This window comes from Lolium rigidum, chromosome 2 (genome assembly GCF_022539505.1).
Source record: "Lolium rigidum isolate FL_2022 chromosome 2, APGP_CSIRO_Lrig_0.1, whole genome shotgun sequence".
Classification (NCBI taxonomy): domain Eukaryota; kingdom Viridiplantae; phylum Streptophyta; class Magnoliopsida; order Poales; family Poaceae; genus Lolium; species Lolium rigidum.
Genome location: NC_061509.1, coordinates 207,872,808 through 207,884,855, shown reverse-complemented (window position 1 = coordinate 207,884,855; position 12,048 = coordinate 207,872,808).

Genomic DNA, 12,048 nt, shown 5'->3' with positions numbered 1-12,048 from the left:
TATTACTGGTACTTTCACATCACCCCTGTTACTAGTGCTTTTCCAGGTGCAGCTGAATTAACAACTCAGTTGTTAAGGCTTACTAGTTGAATGCCCGTGCGTTGCTACGGTTCGATAATTTTGTTTCTTTGTCATCCATGTTAAATATAATGCCAGATTACGAGTGTGCAAAAAACAGTTTGTAGTTTGCTACGCGTTCACAAAGTCGTTTCATAACAAATTGATTTATCATGTGACGTGTGTAAAAAAGATAAAATTCAGTGCTAAAAATAATGCTTTTCACAAGATAAAGTTTCTCCTTTTTACATAGACCCCAAAAAATATTAGTTTTTCGTGAAACTTGGTGAATGCACATACATTATGGAGATGTACATGTATAATTTTTTATCTAAATTTTTTAACATTTCGAAATATAATTTTTTGGTAGAGGGAGCATACGCACCCGGGAGCCGAATTGAATTTCCGAAAATATATTTCTATTTTATTGAGCTTACTTTCAAGGGAAGGCAGGCTGCTCATCTCCTCCAAGAGAAAAATCTAAAAAAATTGCCAACTTAAATCTGGATCGGCCATCAACATGTTGCATAAACATAAATATAAATTAGACAACACAAGCAAACATACTATATGCATGAGAAGGAGCAACAATAACATGTATCTGCAATTCTTTGCAAGGAGATTAAAATTCATGACCATAAGCAGTAACGATGAGGACTGGCAGAGGCTACGTGCTGAATTCACCGGCGTTAGCCAACACATGTCTCTTCCTATTCGAGCACGGCAGCATCGCCTATTTCTTCCACCGTGGCATGTATGCTCACCATAATTTTTTTACTTTATCCGTTTCAGATAAAGAGGTCCTGGGCTGTTTTGTTAATACTTTGAAAACATCACAGTTTGTGGAAACTGCAATATTAAAACCACAGTTTCTAGTCATTGCCAAACACATAAAAGTATTTTTTAACTATGGTATTGTGAAAATACTTGAAATTATGACTTTACTCCAAATGTCATCGTTACCAGTAAAACATACATGAATAGAATTTCTTTTCATAAGGTAAGCAAAGGTGACGTCAAAGCACACCTAAAATATCATCAAGTGCAGCACCAATACAATCAAACGCATTCGTCAATACCATGTCGGGGGTACAGAAATCCAAGAGGAGACTACTTCTCCTTCTTCTATTGTGTACATAGGTGTTGTACAACTACCCACAGCGCCCATTGTATGAATGCAGCTAGGTTTATGAAAATAGATAATAAACAGAGCAAGCAGGACCGCTAGAAATGGTTTAGTAGAATTACCAATACCAGGACGACCTGCACAAAATTGTAACTGAGAAAAAAATACAAAGCAAAAAAGTAAGAAGAAACATGTTAACATCACGCTCAGATCCAACAGGCTGGTCAAACAAAAACATCTGCATTCATACAACAGGTATATATATATATATATGCATGTAAAGTTGCTGTTGATTTCGTGATATCACAGGCGGTAGCTCATATTAGGAATTGATTGCATTTAAGTTCCACATAATAAAAAGAAAATAAATGAAGAATTGAGTTGCTAAATTATCTACGGTTGTTCTAGATCGAATGGACTAATCCTCATATGTAGTCTAACAATAACCATCTAGTTGAAACTCTCTCAAGAGTCAAGACCCTTTAGCATCTGCATCATCAACCAAACGAATATGCATTAAATATATGGAAATGGTACAAAACTGATATGAAAGTGAAGTAAAATAAAGTTCCTGGAAACATAAGGCTTTGTGTTATTCTTTGCTCATCCTTTTCTATTATTTTTCTTGTTACCATGTTGTCTTCTCATCTGACAAGGACTCCCTAGCCACGGCTATCCATGATTCCATGCCCTTCGCCACGACACCTCCTCGCTAGCCACATGTCTCCCTTGCCGATCGGATCTGCAGTGCTTGGTGGTGAAGTATAGCAGAGTAGATTTTAACGTGCAAACAATGATGCAAAAGGAAGGAGATGGGATGCCGCGTCACACAATGAAAATATCCTTACGAGTTCCTTTTTTGGTGCGCCATGGGCAGATGAGAAAGTTGTAGTCTTTAGGATATGAGCTCAGGTCTAAGAAGTGGTTGGACATAATCAGTACATGGATTCAGTTAAAAAGGAAAGATATATAAAGTTAATGTATTTGGGACAACATTATTAACCAATAATACTTTGTACTCAAGACATCATTAATTCCACAAACTTGGTATAAAATCAAATTATCCCGACAAGGCAAATAAGCCAAACTCCTTGTCCATACGAGTAACTTGCTTTCGGAGCGAACTTTGTATATCAGGACAATGCATCTTAATTAAGGCGGTCATTAAATATACATTGCAAAAGAGAAATTACAAAATATGGTGTGTGGTTGATTGTACGTGAAAATGAGAAATGATAATAAAGAGAAAGTGAGAGGTCATTTTACCACACCTTGGATATGCTCCAAGCCATAAACGTTATGAACACAAATGGATGGCCATGAACCTGTAGTTGGCATAAAAAAGCTAACTAAAACTCGGAAGAGCTGAAATATAACAATTTACATAGAATTTTCGTATTTGTCACAAAGTCAAGCTGCGATTTCCTGTTCTTGACAAAGCATCCGACCTCACGTATTTTTCCGGAGAAGGGCGGGAACAAAATAAGTTCTCCCATTGAAGGGAAGCGAGAAACTGCGAGGTGGGCACCAACCCTGAAAAACCAAAATGACTTACGAGGTGCCAATTCACATCGAGGCAAAATCTAGGTTTCTTTACGCATCATCAGTTCTTATGATCCCTATCGTTAGTGATGTTTCAAACATATGGCATGCATGTCATATAAAAATCGAACTTGGTGATAGATAAATACGAGAGTAATTCATTCATTGCTCTCCATCACCAATGCTAGCCACATGTCTTCTCATCTGACAAGGACTCCCTAGCCACGGCTATCCATGATTCCATGCCCTTCGCCACGACACCTCCTCGCTAGCCACATGTCTCCCTTGCCGATCGGATCTGCAGTGCTTGGTGGTGAAGTATAGCGAGTAGATTTTAACGTGCAAACAATGATGCAAAAGGAAGGAGATGGGATGCCGCGTCACACAATGAAAATATCCTTACGAGTTCCTTTTTTGGTGCGCCCATGGGCAGATGAGAAAGTTGTAGTCTTTAGGATATGAGCTCAGGTCTAAGAAGTGGTTGGACATAATCAGTACATGGATTCAGTTAAAAAGGAAAGAAATATAAGGTTAATGTATTTGGGACAACATTATTAACCAATAATACTTTGTACTCAAGACATCATTAATTCCACAAACTTGGTATAAAATCAAATTATCCCGACAAGGCAAATAAGCCAAACTCCTTGTCCATACGAGTAACTTGCTTTCGGAGCGAACTTTGTATATCGGGACAATGCATCTTAATTAAGGCGAGTCATTAAATATACATTGCAAAAGAGAAATTACAAAATATGGTGTGTGGTTGATTGTACGTGAAAATGAGAAATGATAATAAAGAGAAAGTGAGAGGTCATTTTACCACACCTTGGATATGCTCCAAGCCATAAACGTTATGAACACAAATGGATGGCCATGAACCCGTAGTTGGCATAAAAAAGCTAACTAAAACTCAGAAGAGCTGAAATATAACAATTTACATAGAATTTTCGTATTTGTCACAAAGTCAAGCTGCGATTTCCTGTTCTTGACAAAGCATCCGACCTCACGTATTTTCTCGGAGAAGGGCGGGAACAAAATAAGTTCTCCCATTGAAGGGAAGCGAGAAACTGCGAGGTGGGCACCAACCACTGAAAAACCAAAATGACTTACGAGGTGCCAATTCACATCGGGCAAAATCTAGGTTTCTTTACGCATCATCAGTTCTTATGATCCCTATCGTTAGTGATGTTTCAAACATATGGCATGCATGCCATATAAAAATCGAACTTGGTGATAGATAAATACGAGAGTAATTCATTCATTGCTCTCCATCACCAATGCTAGCCACATGTCTTCTCATCTGACAAGGACTCCCTAGCCACGGCTATCCATGATTCCATGCCCTTCGCCACGACACCTCCTCGCTAGCCACATGTCTCCCTTGCCGATCGGATCTGCAGTGCTTGGTGGTGAAGTATAGCGAGTAGATTTTAACGTGCAAACAATGATGCAAAAGGAAGGAGATGGGATGCCGCGTCACACAATGAAAATATCCTTACGAGTTCCTTTTTTGGTGCGCCCATGGGCAGATGAGAAAGTTGTAGTCTTTAGGATATGAGCTCAGGTCTAAGAAGTGGTTGGACATAATCAGTACATGGATTCGAGTTAAAAAGGAAAGATATATAAGGTTAATGTATTTGGGACAACATTATTAACCAATAATACTTTGTACTCAAGACATCATTAATTCCACAAACTTGGTATAAAATCAAATTATCCCGACAAGGCAAATAAGCCAAACTCCTTGTCCATACAGTAACTTGCTTTCAGAGCGAACTTTGTATATCAGGACAATGCATCTTAATTAAGGCAGTCATTAAATATACATTGCAAAAGAGAAATTACAAAATATGGTGTGTGGTTGATTGTACGTGAAAATGAGAAATGATAATAAAGAGAAAGTGAGAGGTCATTTTACCACACCTTGGATATGCTCCAAGCCATAAACGTTATGAACACAAATGGATGGCCATGAACCTGTAGTTGGCATAAAAAAGCTAACTAAAACTCAGAAGAGCTGAAATATAACAATTTACATAGAATTTTCGTATTTGTCACAAAGTCAAGCTGCGATTTCCTGTTCTTGACAAAGCATCTGACCTCACGTATTTTCTGGAGAAGGGCGGGAACAAAATAAGTTCTCCCATTGAAGGGAAGCGAGAAACTGCGAGGTGGGCACCAACCCTGAAAAACCAAAATGACTTACGAGGTGCCAATTCACATCAGGCAAAATCTAGGTTTCTTTCTGCATCATCAGTTCTTATGATCCCTATCGTTAGTGATGTTTCAAACATATGGCATGCATGTCATATAAAAATCGAACTTGGTGATAGATAAATACGAGAGTAATTCATTCATTGCTCTCCATCACCAATGCTAGATCAGCCATGGAAAATAGAGAAAAGAGATGAAGAGTACACAAGCTATGTATATTGGTTCAACTCCTTGTCTGGTGAACAGACGTGGTGCCGACCGGCAAACATCGCAGTGCTAGTCATGCCCCTCCTCGTCCTACTCTTGTTCCTAGGAGAAGAACCTGCGGTAGAAAGAACATATAAACTTCCTTCATGATTTGGAAGGAAAAAATCATTGGCCCCTCAATCAACGCTCGAGAGAGATCGCTGACATTTTTTTTTGGGAAGTATTATGGCATCGTCGTTCCGAATGGAGAAAACGGCGTGGCAGAACCGATCTTTCGATCTCCTCTACACAGGAAGCGAAGCCACAGCACTTGGCCAGCACGGACGGGACATGGCAAACCCTGCAATATGCATCTCGCTGGACGGGGTGGCGGGATGGAACAAGAAGCCATGCGCGGTCGTGGCGAACTCTGCAATCTGCCTCTCACTGGACAAGACGGCGGGGTGGAAAAAGCCATGGTGCGCTCGAGACGAGAGAAGACTGCAACATAAAAAAGGAAGCCGTGCAGGATCTATAGAGAGGGAGGTGTACGCGGAGCCGATACACAAGAGACAGGCGGTGAAGTCGAACTCGGTGTAGGATAAGCGGATGGAGAAGAGCAAGAAAGGAAACCGAATGGATTTTGGGAATTGATTTGATATGGTCTTTAATGAGACAAAGGAACCTGACTCACGCCAAAACTTATCAGAGAAATTATCCTGTATTCATTAGGTGATTGTGATTGATTACCATGTATTAATTACCGTACCTTCCAACTATGAAGATTTCTTGATTGATGGATCGGTCTGTTTCCTTGTGAAAGAAATTTGGACGTCATTGACGCCGGACATGTTTCCTTACAGGTGTGTTTTCTCATTTCCTTGTGAAAGCAATTTAAATTTGATTTGCTATAAATGTTCTTCCTTACTTGTGTTTCATTATTTGATGCGGACGTGATTGATGCTAAAAAGGAACAAATGTTTGATGGACGATTTTGAGATGATGGACGGCTGAGATCTTCTGAATGTTTGATGTCAAAGTGGCACCATCCCCAACTCCAATTTAATAGTAAAGATAAGTATTCTTTACCTCCCCTTGTGTCGAATCAATAAATTTGGGTTTTACTTCTCTCGAAGACTGTTGCGATCCCCTATACTTGTGGGTTATCACCCCACCCCTCGTACCAACCGCCGACAAGCAGAAGTAAGCATCAAATCTGCGCCTAGCGTTTCCATAACAATGGCCAGAGTTACAATCGATAGCTTTGTCTCCTGAAAACATACAATGAACACACATATAGTACTAAAAACACTCCTAACACCCGAACACCGTGCGCGATCATTAAAACCTCGCACATTGGCCACCATAATCTTTGGTACGTACAACATTGGAATAACTTATAAACACCTGTAGAGCGCCATCGGGGTCAGACCTCAATGAGACGACCACCCGACATCCCCAACATCGGTGGCGAGCATCCTCTTATCGTGGCCAGCGTCCATCCATAGAACTCCGCAATGGCTTCGATCGTGTCATCCCTCAGCGGTAACAAAGATATGTTTGAGCAGTGTGCTTGGGCAAAGGCCAGAAAACGGTGTTCTCTAACCATTTTTTTTTCCTGAATTTAAGTTGTTTCTTATTTTCAGCGTTCCAAGCGTGGAGGTGCTCGAGTCTGTGCCGCTGGGGCAACCTACTCCGTTCTCTCCACCATCGATCAGTGGCCGCGCCATGTCCGTCTTGCTCTCCAAGGTGGCTGCAGAACCGGCGGTGTCGTCGGCAGCGGCGGAGGACGGGAAGCTGCACAAGGCTCACCTTTTTCTCGACGTACCTGATCAGAATTTTTGTTACGTATATGGATTAGGAATCGGGAAAAATGCTCTCACCCAAGAAAGCAGAGGTGTCATTGCGTCAAGCGGTGGTGAACCGTTCAAGCAGCCCCGGAGGATGGGCCATGGCCTGTACGGATCATCAACGCTGGACTCGATGATGCCTCTGCGTCTCATCCTCCCTCTCATCTCATTGCATCTTGGAATATCTGCTGCTTAACTACACTGATCCCCCTTTTGTAGGCGACGGAGTGGTGACGCCGGTGTGTAGTGCTGTTGAGAACATGCTGTTTTTGTTGTACTACTACCACATCGCACTCTCGGATTGTACTTCCCTTGTGTATCGTCTGAATATTACTTAAATCGGTCAATGACCAAATAGTTTGCTAAGCTAAACTGAAAGTTGCGGAGTAGTACCAAAATCAGATGGACATGAATTGTACTACTGCTAAGCTAAACCGATAGTAGTAGTACCGCATCAGACGGCAGTAGGCAGTAGCCAGTAGCAGTACGGTAGTACTACCACTTCGTGCCATCGCGCTGACTCCAACTAAACCCGCGCTGTCTCAAACTAAACTGTAATGGATTAGCGTATCAAGTACAGTAATAAACTAAAAACTAAGCACGCGGCTAGGCAGCACTCGCCCATTTACTCCCTTCGTTTACATATGTAAGATGTTGAGACATTTTCTTTCATTCGTCCACTTTGGCTTATATTTAATCTAGTTTAAAAGTACCTAAAAAATCTTATATTAATGCACAGGGAGAGTAGATGCTAGCGTCGCTCCCTCCCCTAGGCGACACGGGCGGCGGAAAAATCGCGCCGGCCACCACCACCTCCTCTGCTGTCACCGGTGGTCTCTGCCGGGCAAATCCCGCACGGAGCCGGCGGCAGCAGGCCCTGTTTTCTCTCCGACTGGCGGAGGCGTGCTCGCGGGAGGGGGAGCCCGCGGCGGCAAAGGCAGCTCGAGCTCTTGCTCATGGAGGAAGGTGCAACGTTGGGGGGTGCAGCGATGGAGGTCGCGGCGGACGAAGCCTGCGGCAGCCCGGGGCTCTGCGGCTGGCGGCTGCGAGGCGAGCCCGATCAGAGCTCTGCTTGGGCTGGGCGGGCCGCGACCATGGTGGTTCCTGGGCGGCTGGTCAGCTGCTTGGCGACCGGATCGGGTGCTGCAGGAGGTTTGCCTCGCGCCAGCTTCGTGCGTGAGGCGTGGAGTGGTGGCATCCTCGGCGGTGCGTCGGTTGCTTGTGAGGGAGCGGAAGGAGGTTCCGTTCGGGGGCAGCAAGAAGGCCCTGTGCAAGGCGGGCGGGCATGTTGTCAACACCCGGATTTTTAAGTCCAGATGCCTGTTATGCCGTACATCGCAATCTCAGGAAGATTGTTTTTGCGAGACATAACAGTTGAATATCATAGAGTCATCATTTATTACAACATATAATCGTCTTACAACAATAGATCACATGATCCAATATTACACAAATAGTTGATCTAATGACCAACAACACAATACATAGCGGAAGCGAAGTAGTAGTGGACTATCTATTCCACAGGCAACGCTTGACGTTAGAAGATGCTCCTAGTTATCGTAGACGTCCTGTTGTCCGTCGTCTTGATACTGTGGCTCCTCTTCATAGTCTGGCATTTGAATAGCCAGGGACACAGCCATGAGTACTTTAAAGTACTCGCAAACTAATACTAATGTAATTATTTAACAATTGTAATAAGGGGTGCTAAGCTCTAGGTTTATTTGCATAATTTAGTTCATAAACATTTAGTAAAGACTCTTCATTTGCTAGACTAACTCAAGTGGGAACATTAGTGTCATTCCCACAACTCAATTGTGATTCAAGTCAAGTCACCTTTCAAGCCAACATTTCTTTTTAAGACTAAAAGTTCTGACAACGGAACAGTATGGCCTTTCCAATCGTCTGTAACCGTGAACACGGCTATTCGAATAGTTTTAACACTTTGCAGAGGTTGTACTCTAGTGCCACAACTTTTGATTACATCCGTCGAGGATAACCCCGAATCATCGTAACTTAGTACGCGGATCATCAACCATAACCTTTCACTTATATACCCTAGTATAGGCACCTCTCCCCATGAGCTTGGCCTCCCGGTGAAAACAAACCGTCAACCCGGGAACTGCACAGGGCTTGGGTCGTACATTCACCTCATATTCACATCATTTCACTTTTAACGGAGGCAGCCTCGGCATAACCCCTATGATACTTGTTTAGAGGAAACCCATACTAAGATACACAAACTTCTAGTTAAGCCCTACCCATAATATGGTATTGTGGGGGTACTTGTATAATTGGAAGGGTATCGCATTCAAACTCAATCATCAGTTTTCATCAAAATTCACCAAGTCATTCATGTCACATCCACCTTCAAAATCTTTCAAAGTCATTTCATTTCACATGTTCCCATCTAGAGTAGTCAATTTTATTTAGTTAGCAATAGCAACTAGTCATGAGGGGTGCTATCTAGCTTTGATTTTCTCTATGCTAAGTTTGATGCTCTTATTCTACTCTAGACCAAGTGAGATCATCAATCAAAAATAAAATTTAAAAATACAATAAGCAAAATAATTGCAAGGTAAAAATATGGGATAGGTTGATTAGACATAAAGTAAATGGTGATGGTGCCTTGCTCTTGTAGAGCTTTGCATTAGGGTGGTTTGCAAGAATATTAGCCTTGAGTGGGGTAGTGATCAAAGTTCTCTTCCTCCTCCTGAGAGTAGCCCTCCTCCTCTTGATACTCCTCGGTACTAGCGTCTATACACGAATACGAGGTATACAATCACCAAACAAAACTTACATGCTAGACTAAACACACCAAAGGTTCACACAAGCTTATTCTAGCATCACATCATTTATAGCATGGTGATTGACTTTGTTTTCTCTTAAAGAAAAATAATTTCCTCTCATTACCATTATTGATTTGGTTTGCTATTTAATTCTTTGGAGAACATAATTTCCTCTCATTGAATCTTATTAAGATTTAATTTCCTCAAATAATAATAAGGTATGGATATATGTTGACCAAGGTCAACACTTCATATCTATTATTTGGGAGTATGATTTAAATGAGGTGCTACACCTCATGCATTTTAATAATAGCATGGTAATGATTTAATATCACTAAGTAATAAAATATGAGATTCATTAGACTAAGGTCATTACCTCTTATTGAATTACTTAGGATCAAGATTTAAATGAGAGTGTAGCTCTCATACCATTTAAACAATTTAATTTAGATGATTTAAATGAACTAGAAATGACTCCATAGCCGTTATTTTGCTCTAGTCCATGATCATGCAAACAACTATGCTATCTTTTTGCATAAACAATTAGAGTACATCAAATTTGATTTATGAGAGTTGGAATCAACTCAAAATCAATTATGGTTGAATTTTAAATAAAGTTTGAAGTTTGAAAAGGCCCTGCCTTGTTATTTTTACTATTGGAATTCTACAATGAATCTTAGGGTGAGACCAGTGGGGTTGTTTAGATAATGTCCTAAGCTTTCTAAAGATATAAAATTTGCTGAATTTGGTTCGGTAGATTAGAAACTATTCAAATTTGTAAAAGGGTCCAGTATTGAAATCCTAACTAATCCAAATATTTGAATTCAAACTAACGGGCTTAGGCGGGAAAGAATCTGGGCCGCAGCGGGGAAGATGAGTTGGGCCAGCCCACTTCGCGTCCAGCGCGAGCAGGCCGTCTGACTGCGGGCTCCACCCGCCAGCGAGACATAACACGCGAAACGGTAAAGATGAATCTGGATCGCACGATTAGAACGGGATCGAGCGGCCGTGGATCATCGTCGTCTCCGACGAGATCCCGACGCACTGGCGGCAAGCCTAGGGGGTCGGAGAGCCTACCGGCGTTCCCGCAGTCGACGGCGAGGTGCGCGGCGACGTTGGCGTGGACGACGAGGCTCCTGTACAAACGGCGTGGCGTGGGGAGGCTCCAATCGACGGCGAGGATCTCCGGGTACTGGCGGGCTCCGGCTCCAAATTGGTGCTGCTCTGGCGATGATTTGGTTAGCTAACGAGTCGAGGAGAAGCAGAGATGGGAGTAGAATGAGATGCTGTGAAGAGTTGGGGTGCGGGAGAGCTCTATTTATAGAGGGGAGGAGGTGCTGCGGGTGCCGAGGAAGGTCGAGCATGGCGCGGCGGTTCCAGTGCGCGAAGGGGCAAGGTGAGGACGGCACTCGATTGGCAGCAGCATGGCGATGCTTAACGTCTCTCTGGCGCGGCAAAAGCACGACGGGATCGATCGGGAGCATGCAATGACTGCCACGGTACTAGCGGCGGAAAGTCGACGAGGACGACGACGACGGTGCACACGCAGGGGTTCGAGTGTGTCTAGTTGCTAGCTGGTGTGGTGGCGGTGCTCGATGCAGAAGGAGAGGCGTAGGGGAGGACGGAGGTGACTGGACGAGCTGCCGCTCTGGCGCGTCCAGTACGCGGTGAGCGCACACGCTGGCGTTCACTGGGTGTTCTGGGCACGTGCTTCCTGGCCAATGATAGCCTCGCGCGAGCCAGGGCCGTGTGTGGTGCTCATCAGTGATGCCAGGGGAGTGTACTGGGCAAGGTTAAAGTGAGAGAGGAGGGGCAGAGAGATGGGTGGCATGCTGGTCGGCATGGTGCACGGCATGGTGATGAAAGGGGTCTCTCCAGGCTTTTATCATCAAGAGCAAGTACTGGCAGTGATGCAGGGGAGGTAGAGGAGCAATGATCAACCAAGATCAAAAGAGGTTTAGTCTAAAAACTGCTGTGTAATAGAGTGTAAACCAATTCTGAATTACTGCCTGCAAGGTGCTCGACAGTATGGCCGCATGAAGAAAATGTTTGAATTTTTCAAATCTTTTTGGTGGAGTTTATTTGAATAATTAATGGATTATAATGGTGGTGGTGGTGTGCAAATTGGTGCTGGTTTGCAAAGTTTCAAAATTGAGGTGATCTTCTCTTTGCTTCAATGTTGCCACCTGTCACCTTCATACTGGTCAATGTAGACAGAGTCAACCCTGATGGTCAACACCAAAAATGTTCACCTTGATATGGTCTTGGATGAGGTGGAAAGAAG